This window comes from Hyaena hyaena, unplaced genomic scaffold (genome assembly GCF_003009895.1).
Source record: "Hyaena hyaena isolate Hyena2069 unplaced genomic scaffold, ASM300989v1 scaffold_393, whole genome shotgun sequence".
Taxonomy (NCBI): Eukaryota; Metazoa; Chordata; class Mammalia; order Carnivora; family Hyaenidae; genus Hyaena; species Hyaena hyaena.
In genome coordinates, this window is record NW_024081025.1 from 1540410 (window position 1) to 1556775 (window position 16366).

A 16366-nucleotide genomic window follows, 5' to 3' on the forward strand; every position below is an offset into this window, starting at 1 on the left:
TCATCCTATCATATGATTGCATTAAGATTCTTATATTCTTAAAAAAATTGAATATGAATAATGTGTATATGGTGTTATATGTAATAAGAATAATAAAGCTGACACTGATAGAAACAGATTTGTAACTACAGATTTACTTATTTTTCTCCCCACTGGCTATAAATTTGACTCTGTAATTGCTTGCTTAATAAATGAATTGGTACAAAGCTGGGGCAATGAAATGAATAGAAGGTGGTTACAGATGTAATGTAGGGCCTGACCAAGGGAATGGTGATGGTGTTGTATGGAAGTGGATGAGCTCTAGAGCTGTGAAGGAATTAAAGGGGAAGATCTGCCTGGACCAGAGATCAGCTGTTAAGGATGATGGCTTAATAGTGGTTGATTTTTAGGATTCTAGCTTGTACAATGGCTTTGTACTGGTCACTAAAATAAAGACCCCAGAGCTGGAGTCCTTACAGAAGATTAAGATCAATACTTGAGTGTTATGCATGTTGCATTTTTAATTTTCTTTAGAGCTAATTTATTTATGTTGAGAGAGAGAGCACACACAAGCACAAGAGTGTGCACACCCACATGCACAAACAAACACACTCATTCGCAGTTGTGCACATGCAAGTGGGGAGAGGCAGAGAGAGAGAGAGAGAGAGAGAGAATCCCATGCAGGCTCCTGTGCAAACCCTGATGTGAGACTCGATCCCACAACAGTGAGACCTGAGCTGAAACCAAGAGTTGGAGGCTCAACTGACTGAGCTACCCAGGTGCCCTGCATGATGCATTTTTAGACCTGAAGGATCTACATGAAAAAATATGCTCAAGACTCTGGTATGGGAGTCTAGAGCTTCTTAGGGTAATTTGGCTAGAGAGGTGTGAGTCTTTGACATAAAAATGGCAGGATACACACATAGAGTAAGAGGAAGGAGCTGAAAATGCAACCTTAAGAAGCACAAACATCTTAGGATTGGAAGAAGTCATAATGAAACTATTATGAAGGTGCAGTGAGTTAATGTCTGCTGTGGGCTTTCCATATACCATAGTGTCAAGTGCTACATCAGTAGTCAATGTGACAACAATGATGTCTACTATATCCATATGTTTCACTTTCATATTTTATAGCTATTAATGTAATGTATGCTTTTACAAAATTTACAATGATACAAATACATAATTTAGGATGTAACTCTACTATCTATTCCATTTTATAAAAAATTTTGGTTAAGTTTAATGCATGTCCCTCTAACTTTTCCTACACTTTGCATATTTACATTCCTATTGATAATTCTTTTAAAGCATTTTGTTACTTTTGTGCAACTTAATTTTACCAGATGATTGCAACTGATTTGATTTATATTTTAAAATAGAGGCCTAGGGGGCACCTGGGTGGCTCAGTGGTTAAGTGACTGACTTCAGCTCAGATCATGATTTGACCATTTCTGAGTTCGAGCTTCATGTCCGGCTCTCTGCTGACAGCTCAGAGCCTCGAGCCTGCTTCAGATTCTGTGTCTCCTTCTCTCTCTGCCTCTCCCTTGTTATCTCTTTTTCTCCCTCTGTTTCTCAAAAAAATAAGTACTTATAAGGGGCTCCTGGGTGGCTCAGTCAGTTGAGCGTCTGACTTCAGCTCAGGTCACTATCTCACTGTTTGTGGGTTTGAGCCCCGCATCAGGCCCTGAGCCTGCTTCAATTCTGTGTCTTCCTCTCTCTCTCTGCTCCTCCTCAATAGCACTCTGTCTCTCCCACTCCCAAAAATAAACATTAACAAGTTAAAAAAAATACGTAAATAAATAAACATTAAAAAATTTAAAATAACAGCCTAGTGTCTCACTGTATGGATACAAAAAACAGTTCAAGTAATGCTATGATGAGTAATCATCACAGTGAAGAAAATGAAGCTTATAAGTAAAAATAGGCTTAGGGGAAAATTGTCAGGGAGAATGGCTAATAAAAGGTGGAAATAGGACTCCAAAGACAGAAGCCAAGTACATATAAGATGTTAGAAGCCTAAAGATGACTTGCTAAGAAAGATGGGGCCATTAGCAGTGCAAATGCTACAAAGATTAAGTAATCTTTAGCAAGAATTTGTTAGTGGCAACCACTAATGCCTGGTTAATTCATTTTAATGGAGCAAGTCAAAGGGCATGGTCGAAGGTGACTAGAAGATGACAAGGAGGAGATGGGGACTTAACTAGCTTATTTAAAACTTTTAAAAGAGGAGAGAAAAAGAAAGGGTGGTAGTTGAGGGGTTTGTGAGTTTGAAGAACCCTTATAAGCAGTACCATTTGTTAGAATCCAAGCCTTTTTTATAGCTCATCAAAATGCTTTCCTTTGATTGGTAATTGGATGAATATATGAACACCAGAGAGGACTGGTGAAAAAACCCAAGACAAAATGTTAAATAAAATACTAAATACTATACAAAGTACTAAATACTAAATAAATGTGCACCATAAACCTTCACGTACATATAAGCGTCATCAAGGTATGTGTATGATCAAAGAAACTCTGATGTCTTCATTCTTGAAAGCTTATTATAAAACATTCAAGAAGACACAGAAATGGAAAGAATATTATGCAGAAACCCTTATACCACTAACACACTAAAAAATAAAACAGTACTAAATTATTTAAAGCCCTATGGTATCCCTCTTTGACCTTAGCTCTCTGTCTTCACCTGAACACCTGCCAATATTATGAACTTGGTGACTTCTCTTCAGAAGGTAAAATTTTTTGAAAGAATAAATTTTCATGAAAGTATGATGATAGCTAAAAGGCATTAGTATAATATTGATTGATTATTTGACACTGTGAAAAATGCTCAATTTTGAAACAGTTCAAAAGGTATTTTTATACAAGTAGTAAAATGAACTTTAGAGGGGGATTTAAGCCACACCAGCTAAGTTAATTTTTATGTAAACCAGGGAGTCTGGGCATTATAGCAAAAGATAAAACTTATGAGATAAGCTAGAGCTTTTGCTCTGACTGATGTTCCTAATTTCATGCCATTTTCTTATTGTCAAAGTGTCTAATATAATATTTTATGCTCAAAATGATTTTTTCTGGGTTAAGCCTCTTAGGCTGAAGCACCCGTCTGCCTTGTGCATTATGCTGTTCATTTAGTGGAAAGGATGTGCTGTTTATAAGAGTGAGTCTCACGGCAGTCAAGGCACCTGGCTGGTGGTATGACATGAAGGGAGATAAGATGGGACATTATTCTAGAGGCACATCAGCAGAAATTAATCAAGGTCATTGCTTCTCTACATGGTACTCCTCATCCATCTAATAATTTAAACCCTGGTCACATTATGCCAGAGTGTAGCTAACTATTTCCTATAACACAAGAGTGTTTTGTCTTGCTCAGAGACATCTTCAATAGTTTTTAATGCTCAAACAAAGTGAAATAGTTGAACTTCATATTAAAAAAGAGATGCTATAATTTTTACCAGATTACTTGTTTCCCCCTTTTAAAAGCTTGAATTGCATTTTGATTTATTGATCATTTTGGAAACAAATATGTAGTCTTTGATGCTCTACAAAGGTGTATTTTTTTTCCTTGGAGAAAAACAACATTTAATCTCATAATCACAAAATATCAAATCTGCATAAACATCCATTGCAGCTCCTTTGAGACTGGCTTGTATCAGGTGTTGTGAAGTCAATATCAATATGATTTGGTTCTTTCCTACAGGAAGTCCAAGGATCTCCTTGTGGAGACAGCAGACACAGTAATGCCTGCTGATTCCAGGTCCTTTAAGCCACAGCACATTTCAAAGGCTGAGATTGCACTCAAAGACACATTTAACTCATTCACCGAGTTTCTCTGAACTTCATATTCTCCAACTCCCTTTGCAGGAGTCCACCCTGCCTCCAAGAGTCAAGGCAGTCAGGTAAGATGGCCCAGATAAATCAATTGAGCAGCTTTCCAAGCTGCAGACACTTTATTGACTTCCTATATCCACTGCTTCTTGAATCCACTACTCATACACCCCATCCCCCAACCTCACATAGGCATTTGCTGATCTTACCAATGGGTGCAGAGACATCACCCTGAGGCTGCTCTTGCGTACCAGCTTCTTCCCCTTTTTCTTTCCTGTTTCCATTTCCATTTCTCATATTGGTAAAATAGGTCCTGGCTTTTTACTCTTAAAGTTTCTTTTGTCCCCTTTGTAGGCAATAGACTTTTCAAATAAGCCTGCCAGATAAAATACAGTATATTCAGTTAGATTTTAATTTAATTTAAAAAGTTGTGTAAGTATGTCTCAAGTATTTCATGGGACATGTTTATGTTTTTAAAAAAGGTTTATTTGCTGTTGATCTGAAATTTAAATTTATCTAAGAAACTCCCCCCTTCCATAAAACTGGTAACCCAACTTTCAGAAAGCATTACACAGCCCAAGCCCCAGGTGACCATTGCGCCTTTGGCCCTGGGATATTAGTCAAGCTCTAGCAAGTTTGTGGCTCCCTCTGCTGGGAAGTCACCACATCTGGCTGGAGCTCTACTCTAAGGCTGCGAACAGAGATAAAGTGTAGCCCTTGGAGAAATATGTTACGCTTATAGGGGGTAATGAATAAATCCATGTGCATGAAGCAAGGGACATTTTGAAGAGTTGAGCCGCACATTGTTTTCCTTCCTCAGTTGTTTTATATTTTAAGAATTCTTATAGCCTTATAAAGTTACTTTTTGATTAATTTTGAAATCATGACATCAATATTTTATCTTTTTCTGCTCTAGAGTAGATATTCAAACTCTTCTGATACTCCCTTGTAACTTTGATCCTAGAAAACTTGCAACTATCTTTAGAGTGTTGTTTTGTAACTTCTAAAGGGTGACAAGATCAGAAGATAGAAATAGAATATTATTTTCAGTGGTTAGTGTTCTTGTAATACACAATTTGAAAACTCTAGCTGGATAAAATTACTACTCACAGTTTTTTTCTTACTATGGTATTGTCTTATGTTTTGCCTGAGAAAGTCATTCAAATCATTTTCCATAGTTGCTTTTAGTTACTAGACATATATACTGCAAAGGTGCTGAGGTACGGGAAGCATTTATCATAAACCTGTCTCTAAACCTTTGTAACCAAGCCCTGTGAAAATGGACAGCTAACAGTTTGAGCCAACTGGCACATTAAGGCCTATTCTGGGCTACTCAGGGTATATTCTCCCTTGAGTTGCAGTTTTGGTAGATTGAGAAACAATGTTGGCTAGATAAGGGAAGAAAGACGGAGCCAAAAAATTCGCTCTCTGAGATGCTGCTGGGCCCCCGGGGCTTTTCTGAAGGGGCCTATCTCTTTCTCACACAGTTTTGGAGAAGGGATGTGCTCTTGACCATGATTCTGGAAACAGTAGGCTTTGGAGCCTGGCCTCATGTTCACATAGTCAATGAACAGCCAGCAGTCCTTTGACTGGTGGGATAACATTTGGAAGGCAGAGAGTTTACAGTCACCTTCTTGAGAAAGAGTCTATGGATGACTGGTGCCTGGTATCAGATAAAAGGAAGCGCTCTAGTCAACAAGGAGAGCAGCAGACTACACAAAACCAGAATACCAGACAGGCAATCAGAATGTAAGGGTCTGGGACATGCTTTCTCCCTCAATCCTGTGGACTGGGTTCAGATGTAGGTCAGATACAAGGCAGTTCTGAGGGTCTCTGATCTGTATATAGAATATACAGATGCTGGCTAAGGCTAAACACTGGCACAACATGACCCAGGGAGTTGAGTAGCTAAAGGGATGGAGGTGGAGGTGAAGGCAGTGGGGCACAACTCGGGCATGCAGAAGCTGCAGTGGTCCATAGAAATCTCTGCTTTGAAGCATGATAGAGGAATAGCTTAGGCAGAACATATCAGTTACTGTCCAGGGTTGCAAATAGGCAGTCCTGCAGATATTCTGGTGGCCTGCACAGACTGAAGAGGAATCAGTATGCTCTCAGGTCAGCCACATGGTACCAATATGCTCTGTGGTCTTACACAGGCTGCTTCACATTTTAAGACACCCTGCTGCTGGGTCCTCAATGACATTTGAATTTGGCACTTCTGGTTGACACCTTACTTTTGTTTTGATTGATCTGGGAAACTGAAAAGGGCCAGAATCTTCAGAAGCTGCCAGTATAGGATTCAGCTGTGAGGAGCTGGGTCAACCAGAGGCAGAGTAACTAAGGTAGCAGCTGATACAACTAAAGAGAAAAGTGTCACCAACAGTACTATTATGAAAAAAATAAAAGACATCTAATTATTCAGACACAGACACTAAGTAAGTTTCACTCCAATTGATGAGGCCGAGGCCAGTAGCTCTTAGTTACAGAGAGCCAACAGATACATTTAATAAAGATCAGGTGTGAGGTGGATCACATCACACTGTGATATTTGGAAATTATTTATCTTTACACTTAACTGAGAAGAGGATTCCAGGTTGTGTTTTTTGTAATTCCATCTTCCTTTTGGATATACTTTTTTTTTTTTTTAGAGGAAGAATACTGTATAGAACAAGCTTTCCAAGAACTGAACAAAATTTGAAAGTCTATTATATCTATGAGTTCATGGGATGAGATCTAAAACAGGCTGAGAAAAACCTGTGTTGATTGGTTGAGAAAAACTAAGCTCCTTTTAAAGGATGCTAAAAGGGGAACTTTTGGTTACAGCATTAATTTGAAAGGCTATACAATCACCAGTGGTGGTCATTATCCTGAAGGATTCTGTTTAAATTTATGGAACTATGCTTATCTTAAACTAGAAACCATGATCTTAGCAATATAACCCTGAAAATGAGGCTTTGGCAAAATAAACCTCTAATAGTTCAGATAGTTTATCTATAGTATATCCTACAGCGGTGAGCTGAAAATGAAACAGAGCTGCCTAGCACAAGGCACACATCATAATTGGTTCTCAATAAATATTTGGTGAAAGAACAAATGAATTAGTAAAGGACTGAAACTCCATTTGCATCTTTAAACAACATTTTTTTTTTAGACTTCATGGGAGGATCAATCCACGACTTCCCAGAATGATTTTTTAAAGCATTCTTTGTATCATTAAGAATTTCATCTTAATAATCCATCAACACATAGCCAGCTAGACAGTTTCAAGCCTTTCTTCTACAATATAACCCTATTTAGTAAACCAGAAGATAAATAGTTTGGGAAAGGCACGTGAATGTCTGTAACTGCAGCTTGAGAGGAAGTAAACCACTGGAAATCTAAGGGAAATACTTTCAAAAGATGATTTAAGTGAACTGCAAAAATATCATAGAAAACCAATTTATTACACATTGAATCAAATGTCAACAACAATTTCTTTCAAGAACCTAAAATATGTTAGTTGTATATTTTGAGGACTATTTCCACTTAAAAAAATGACCTACAGATGAAACACATAGGGATTTTCTTTTGACTACAAATTTTCCTTTTCTTCCACTTGTTTTCACTGGTGGCCTTTTGAGTGTTTAATGTGTGCTGAGCAGTGAGGCTGAAAGGAAGGGCAAACATACCTATGGTGTCTATGTGCTTGTTGTAGAAAATTTACTTGTAACTCTTGTGAAGTTTAGCCAATTATATTCCATTAAAACAAACTAAGGTACTATCAGATGATTATTAGTAGATATGATACAATAACAGAATTGTTACTGTATCATATTTTTAAAAACAAAATCATTCCTGAGAAAATGAAAGAGATTTAAGTTTGAGCAGTTGGTATGAAAATATGTTACAACTGAAATTATATGCCTCAAAACAAGAGCAATGAGGCAGAACTGAATTTGTTCTTATCTACTGACGCGACATCACCACCAGGGTGACATTTACTCACTGGCATGTGCACTACATTGACAAGCTTGAGTACAACTGCATTCATTTAAGAAATGACAAGTCTGGGAAATCCAGCAAAACAGTAGTTTTTCCCGTGTTTATCTATTGAAGGACCCTTCACTTTGACAGACTCTTTAGTATTATAAACAGGGAAACTCATTCTAAGGATGTTAGCATTGTTGATTCCAACTGCTGCCTAGGGAGTGACATGCGACTGTGTAGTGTCTTTAAAATAGCTGAGGCTTATATACATCCATCCAGACCTTCACCGGTCCTTTTACCTACACACACATATGCACGCACACACACCTCTCAATCTTTTATGCAGTGTGTCTCCTTGAGGTGGCTCTTAATGATTAATCTAGTTTTACCTGTACAACTATATGGAAACTATTGACATATGGAACTACCTGGGTGATATATCTGGGCAAGGTGTATCCATTTAGAAAAGTCTTTATTAAAGTAGGGAGAAACTTTGCAAAATAAAATAAAATAACAAAAATTAATTAACATAGATTTGTAATATGAAAGAGTATTAAAATAGTCATATATGTTATTTATTATAATCTTAAATAAAACTTGTCCAACTAATAAGATTTAATATAATCATCTTCTTGATTGTATTTACTTCTCTGAAAGAAAGAAGAGCAATATAGTCACCTCCACTGCATTTAATAGGGTTTCTGGGAAGCATTTGTATCATCAGGGGAATAGGTGAATCAATTTCCTATTACTAGCTTCTGTAAAGGTGTGATATCATTGGTAACACAACACTAAGATGTAATGAGAATTTGTCAACTACATCTGCAACACCAGTCAACGTGAGGTTTTTAAAGGCAATACCTTTGTTTTAATTTTTAACTTATCTGTAGTACTACATAGATATGAGAAAAAGAAGTAAAATCATCAAAATAAACTTCTGGAAGAAAGAATTTTGCCTATTGACTACCATAATGGAGACTGTGTACTATAATTGTGACAATGGAGATTGTCAAGATATTATTTCAAAGTTCTCTTTGTTGTTTTTTTATTTTTTATTTTTTTATTTTTATTTATTTTTAGGAGAGAGACAGTGTGAGCAGGGCAGGGTCAGAGAGAGAGGGAGACATAGAATCTGAAGCAGCCTCCAGGCTCTGAGCTAGCTGTCAGCACAGAGCCCGACGCGGGGCTCGAACCCACGAACCGCGAGATCATGACCCAAGCGAAAGCTGGACGCTTAACCGACTAAGCCACTCAGGCTCCCCAATTTCAAAGTTCTCTTAATGGTCTCTTGTGTTAGGGAGCCTACTGGTTATGAATCCTCTAATTGTGGAAGGAAGAAAATTCTAAAATTTTGGTGCTTAGTTATATTAGGGACACTTGTTTTTGGGTTCAGGGAGTGAAGCAGAGCGTATAAAAGTGGGTATGGTTATAAAAAGGTAACAGCAGGGATCCTTGTGGTGATTGAAATGTCTCTCTCTTGACTCTCAATGTCAATATCCTGGTTGTGATGTGTTATCATTGGGAGAAACTGAGTTAAGGGTGCATGAAATCTCTTTGTATTATTTCATAAAACTGCATATTAATATGAAATCATCTCAAAATAAAAATTCTTAACTTAAAATTTTAACTAAATTTTAAGCATATACAAATTTTCTTATATTTTAGAGATCAGCTGTCACTTGTCTGAAAATGAGACTCACAGATGATGAAATAGAAAAGCACTTGAGAAATAAATACTAAAGGAAAAATTTAGAAATGTGTTCTAACGTTTAAGTAAATTTTTGTTCTTTTCATGAACATGTGAACTCCTAGGAGTGATTTAATTATGTAGGCATTTTTTTTTTGCAGGTAAAACATCTTCATATATCTCTTAATTATACATTATAGATATATATATAAAATTATGGTCTCCAACATTAAAAAAAAAGTCTATCAGTAATAAGAAAATTTGGAAACTGATTTAAAGTATCCTATAGTTTCACAAGAAAAAAGACTCAGTTTGGGTTTTTTTGGAGATTGATGAGAGTGCTGAGTGAGAACATCTAGAAGTGACCATCAACAAAGGAAACCCTGCCTAAAGATAGTAGACAGACAAAAAACAGAGGATCAGAGGGAAGTAAGAGCAGGTATGTACAATAATGGGGGCCATTTTTTCTTTAGAGACATTTTGTGATTGAAGAGAGAGAAGTTTAGAGTTTGAGAGGCTAATTAGTACTTTTGACAACTTCAAATATCTAGGGGATAGGTGTTAGATTCCAGGGCCCCACCACAGGGAAGCATGCTAGCAATGTACTTGCCCTTCTAGAGAATTCATCTACTCAGTTGCAAATAATTTCATTCCCTGAAATAGGACAAAGTTGATCTGCAGTACTAGTGCCCAACTGTCCATATGTAAAGACATAAGGGGACTGATGAAAGCCACATTATAAAACTCTCTGGAGTAAGATAACATCATTCTAGAGCTCAATTTCTTTCTATAATACTTTCGTTAGTTCAATGACCAGGATATAATTTTTAAGACACGAGGAAACTCAAGGAGATAGATAATACAATAACAAATGAAAACCAGCAGAAACAATGGAAACAATAATTAATAATTAATAAAAACACAAATTAAAAAAGGAACCCACATAGTGGAATTATCAAAGAATTTAAATTCACTATGTTTATTATGTTTATAGAGATAAAAACTGAGCTTGACAATTCCTACATAATTGACATATGTATATTTCTCTGAATATTCAGCAGCAAGCCTGGAACTAAAATTAAGAATTGAATGAAGAGACAGTCAAGAGACAGAAAAACAGGGTAACGAGATTTGAAAAATTATTTAATAAATTGAAACCAGTTCAGACAGAAAATATCCAAAAAGAATGATGAAGAGAAAATTGAAGGAAAATGCAGAAGATACATAAAGAGACACAGAGGAAACAGTGAGGATATATAATATCTGTATAATCAGAATTCCAGAAGCAGAGGAGAAAGAAAATAGTATAGAGGCAACATATGGATACCATGAATTAGATCATTCTAAAACACATGAAAGCCATCATGATGGTGTCAAGAAGCTCACTAGAACTCAAGAAGGACTTTTTAAAAATGTATAAAAGAATATAAGAATAAAAAGTGGTAAAAGAGCAAAGTGATGAAAGAGTAGAGGACACTGCTGAACATGAAAGACAGGGAGAAAAAATAAAATTAGCTAGAGAAAAATCATTTTCAAAAGAGAAATGAAAAGAGTGAGATTTAACTTTACAACAGAAATACTACAGGACAGAAAAAAAATGAATTAAAATATTTAACATGCTGAAGGAAAATAGCTGCAAATCCAGAATCTCATACCTAGCAAAATTTCAAGAGAGAAAGTAAGATGAAGTGACTTTCAGGCGAATGAAACAAGTCACTTATAACCCTCAGATCTGTACTGAGAGACATATTAAAGGGTGTGCTTCTGGTTAAAGAAGAACAATTCTTTCTGGAAACTCAGAGATACAAGAAGGAATAAAGAACAAGGAAAAGGATAAGTATGTATGCAAATCTAGAGCAATGATCGTAATTTAGAGTCACTTTATTTTTTTTATTTTTATTTTTTAAATTTATTTTTGAGAGAGAGAGAGAGAGTATGAGCAGGGGAGAGGCAGAGAGAGAGGGAGACAGAATCTATGAAGCAGGCTCCAGGCTCTGAGCCGGCACTACAGAGCCCGACTCAGGGCTCGAACCATGAACCACGAGATCATGACCTGAACCGAAGTCAGATGCCCAACTGACTGAGCAACCCAGGGGCCTCTAGGGTCACTTTAAAGGCTGGCCAGACAACACTGTGAGATCCCATCCCAAGATTTTGATTTAGGATGTCAGAGATGAGCATTTACATTTCTAACAAGGTCCTGGGTAATGCTAATGCTGCTGGTCTGAAGCTCACATTTTGCAAACCACTGAGGAACATTGGTTTATGAAACAATGATGTCTTGTGAGATTTAAAATTTATATTGATTTAAGTCTATGCATATATGGAAATTATTCTGTGACAATGATAGCTCTTCTGTTCAATAGGAAAATGATATCTTTTCAATAAACAGTCTCAATATGGTGCTGAGTCAACTGGATATTCATATTAAAAAAACGCCACAATATTCCTTCTATCCCTTTCTCACACCAGGCACTAGATTCAGTCTCAAGTAGATTGTAGGTTCAAATGAAAGGCAAAAATAATAAAACTTCTAGAAGGCAATATCAGAGAATATCTGAGTGACCCTGAGATATTCTTTTATTATCTTTAAATGTTTTTAATGTTTATTTATTCTTGAGAGAGAGAGGGAGAGAGAGAGCTAGCACAAGCAGGAGAGGGGCGGAGAGAGAGGGAGACAGAATCTGAAGTAGGCTCTAGGCTCTGAGCTGTCAGCACAGACCCCAGTGTGGGGCTCGAACTCATGAACTGCAAGATCATGACCTGAGCCAAAGTAAGATGCCTAAGTGACTGAGCCACCCAGGCACCCCAACTTTGAGATATTCTTAAACACAACCCCCAAAACACTATTCACTGAAGAAAAATAGAACTATATTAAAATTTAAAATTGTGCTAATCAGAAAACCTTGTTAACAGTGTAATGACATTTCGCACAAAAAGTTTATACAAACGACCAAAAAATATGAAAACTTGCTTAACCTCATTAACAACCATGGCAATTATACCCAAACTACCATGCGAAATGCCTGTTCAAAATCAGAAGGGATAAAGTTAAAATGATAGATAACAGTAGGATATGTGAGACTGTAGCACAGTGAGAAATCTCATACACTTCTGGGGGGAGGGTATAATAATAGCACAACCATTTGGAAAATAGTTTGATGTCATTTAGTAAATTTGAAGCTACTCATCCCACGTGAACCAGCAGTTTCATTGCAACATGTGCCCATGAGCACCAAGAGACATATACTAGAATGTTTAAAAGTCATAATTTATAACAGCCCCAAATAAACAAAACAACTCAAATCTCCATCAGCAGTAGAACAGACAAGAATATTGTTTATAAAATGGAATTCTGTGTATCATTACCAAATATGAACTAACTACATGCACCGACATGGAAAAATGAGTCCTCTTTCATAAACGTAGTACTGAATGAAAGCTGCCAATCACAAAATTACAATGAATGATTGCATTCACTTAAGTTAAAAAAAAAAAAAAGAAAAACTAAGTTGTAGTGCATACTCATCTAGTTTATAAAATTTTAAAGAAAAACAAGGAGTTGATGACTTTCAAAACAAAGATGGTGTCGCTTCCTTTGTAGCAAGGCAAAGCAAGTAGTTAGAAAGGCAGGAGAGAAGGGCTATGTGGGTACTGACAATGCTCTATTCCTTAAATGTGGGCATTTACACAAGTCCGTGCTTTGTAATATACCACTGAGCTGTGCATCTTGTTTTGTGCCCCTTTCTGTATGTATGTTTTATTTAATAGTCGGATAGCATATTTTAAAATGTAAATTACTTACTGTGTCCACTTTATTTTATTTTCTTTTTTAATATTTTATTTATTTCTGAGAGAGAGAGAGAGATAGGCAGCGTGAGCAGAGGAGGGTGAGAGAGAGAGAGAGGGAGACACAGAATCAGAAGCAGGCTCCAGGCTCTGAGCTGTCAGCACAGAGCCAAACCACGGGCTTGAAACCATGATATCATGACCTGAGCCAAAGTCGGACGTTTAGCCCACTGAGCCACCCAGGCGCCCCTATGTCCACTTTAAATATAGCAGCAAACCAAATTGTAGTTTCAGGTTGCTTGAAAACACCAGAAGCCCTTAATTATTTTTTCCAATAATACTTTAATTAATCTTTTTGTTTAGTTAATTTATTCTTCTATTCTAGTTCCTACATTACTTTGCATTACTTTGGCAAAGTAAATTAATATTGAATAAGAATCAAATGCTCTAAAGTCATCTGGATAAACACCTTGTTTAATTCTTAGATTACTTTGCATATTTATTTTGGTTTCAGAACTGATTTCAAATGTAAGAGTAGAGATAGAATAGTAGTAAAATTTTCAGAGTAAGAATTTAATAGTTTGTAAATACAATGAAAAATTCTTATATATACCTGTCTGACCTATTCCCACAAACTTACTGCATGATAGAGGCAATTTACATCATATATTGATATATTAAAATGAACCTATTTGAAGCGTATCTATTACTTATAAATAATAAAAATATAATCACTAAATACAGGTCACACCACACTTTGGACTAACAAAGTAAATTTTATTTTATAATTCCTTTCTCAAAATATGGTCTACGGTTTCCATCTTAGAGAACAAAATTAAGTAATTGGTTTTTAAGCACCTTTAGGTTCTAAGATTTAAGCCTACTCACACGCTAACAGGTTAGCTGGCCAGAGTTTCATGGAAGCTGTAGAAGTTGCAAAACCCCTGGGTTAGAGAGAAACAACTTTATCACTCAGGCACAGCAAGTAGTCTAAGCACCAACATATTTTAGGCTTGTTCCCTGAGCCCTGATTCTCACAAGCCTAAGAGAAGCGGGTCAAATGTTATTGGCCCACATAGCAGGTGGCATTACAGGACAGTAGCTTTGAGAACAGGGAATCAAAATAAACCTGCCTGCCCCGTGCTCAGAAGGGGATACTTCCTGTGTCTTCCAAAGCTCTAAGCAGACCTTTCATTCAGATGGAGGTACTATCTCTAGCTTCCAATGCTCTTCCAAGTCTGTGCACTATACACAGCCTTGAAAAGATAGTCTGGGAAAAAAGGACAGTTTGTGCCCTGCTCCTAAGGCATTCAGAATCACAAGAGATTCATGGAGAACTGTCTCTCAATACTGGTGAAAACTCTTCAGAAACCCTCTTTATAAAATTCATAGCAGACAAATTTTCTTCAAGTTCTAAAATATTGGCCAAAAATAAACTTTTTGAAAGTTTTTGAAATGTGAACTAAATTATTTTGATAGTCCATATTCTATTTAGAATGCTTTTGAAGGGTCATAATTACATAAAGTTCTAGAAAGGCATTAAATAAATATATGTTATATATTTATATATATATAGTGTGTGTGTGTGTATAATTTTGTGCTTTCCTCATTTAAAGTGTAAACTCCTTGAGAATAATGACTGTGTGTGGGTATGTAATGTATTCTTTTATTCTGGTTCTTACTAAACATTGCATTAATTAAATTAATAAAATGTTAGAGGTCTGCCATCCCTCTTTTTTCTTTTGGTGAACACCATTGCTAACGAACAATAAAAAATGAGTGTGTGTAATCTGAGGGTTCTAATAGTCATCAAGGATGACAATGTTTACTTGTCTTCAAGACTGCCTATCCGTAGAATCCACGACAGCGCCCCACACAGTTGTGCTCAGGAAATAATTGTTGCATTGAGTTGACTTGAATTTAGGACCCTATTCTAGTTTGTAAGCCAAAAGTTGCTCTCAGGGACATGCTCAGTAAAATATGATGTGCTTTGAAAAGAGAAAACAATCCTTTTCCTCAAACCCTTAGACAGTCATCTTCTGTTCATTTATGATGATTCCAGTATTACAGATGTATAAAACTGAAGGGAATGATTGCATGCGTCTCCAGAAATATATGCTTCATTAGGAGATGAGAAGTGTCTATTTTTCCTTCCTCTGGGACTGTTTCTGTTTCTATTTTTGTTTTTGTTTTTGCCCCGGTGCTCATTTCCATTCTGTTCAATAGTAATTCATCAGCCAGACCTCATGGTTGAGATACTACTCATGTAAGTTCCTCCAGAGGTGTAACCATCAACGCAGAGCTCTGGAACCACTCTGGTCTCCTTTTCTAAATTAAACCTATCTTTCAACAACAAATGCAAAAAGTACAAAAATATTTCTGTACACTCTCCATATCGAAATGATCTCCTCAGGGACCCATACCATGCGTGTTCCTGCGAATTGCCTTCTACAACAGCTACTCGCCGGCCGCCCTGGGGTCTGGCACACAAAGGGGGCGAGAGGGGCGTGGGGAGGCTGCGAGGCGTCGCGGCCCAGCCTGGCCCAGCGACGACCGCTCGGGTCGCCTGCGGGGAGTGGGGACCAGGGGAGGGTAAACTCGGGGCTCAGGATATGTGAATGCGCGGCAATCGCAGCCGTCCCCAGCGGAGTCGGGGCGAGAGGAGCCGGGTGCGTGCGCGAGCTGAGCGAGCGCTTACGTCGCAGCCAGATCTGTGCTGGGATAATTAGAGAGGAGTTGGGCTGAGCCGAGTCCTCTTTTAGCGGCGGCAGCCGGGGCCGCAGCAGCAGCAGCAGCAGCAGCACCAGCGGCGGCCGCAGCAGCAGCAGGAGCCCGGAGGGGCGCGCCCGGGGAGAGGCCCGCGCCCCGCAGCTGCCGCCCCCGGCGCCCGCCGCCCCGAGGCCCCGGGCGCACAAAGGCGGCGGCAGCCGGCGTGGCCTCCTCCATCCAGGCGTTCGAACCCCGCTCCCTCCCTTCTCCTCGCCCGGGGCCGCGAATGGCTGGGCCGGGCGCGGACCTGGGACGCCGGGGGCGCTAGCTCCGCACCCCCACCCTCCCGCTGGGAGAGGCGGCCGGCTGCGGGCGGACGATGCGGTCGCGGCTGCCCCCCAGTGCGTC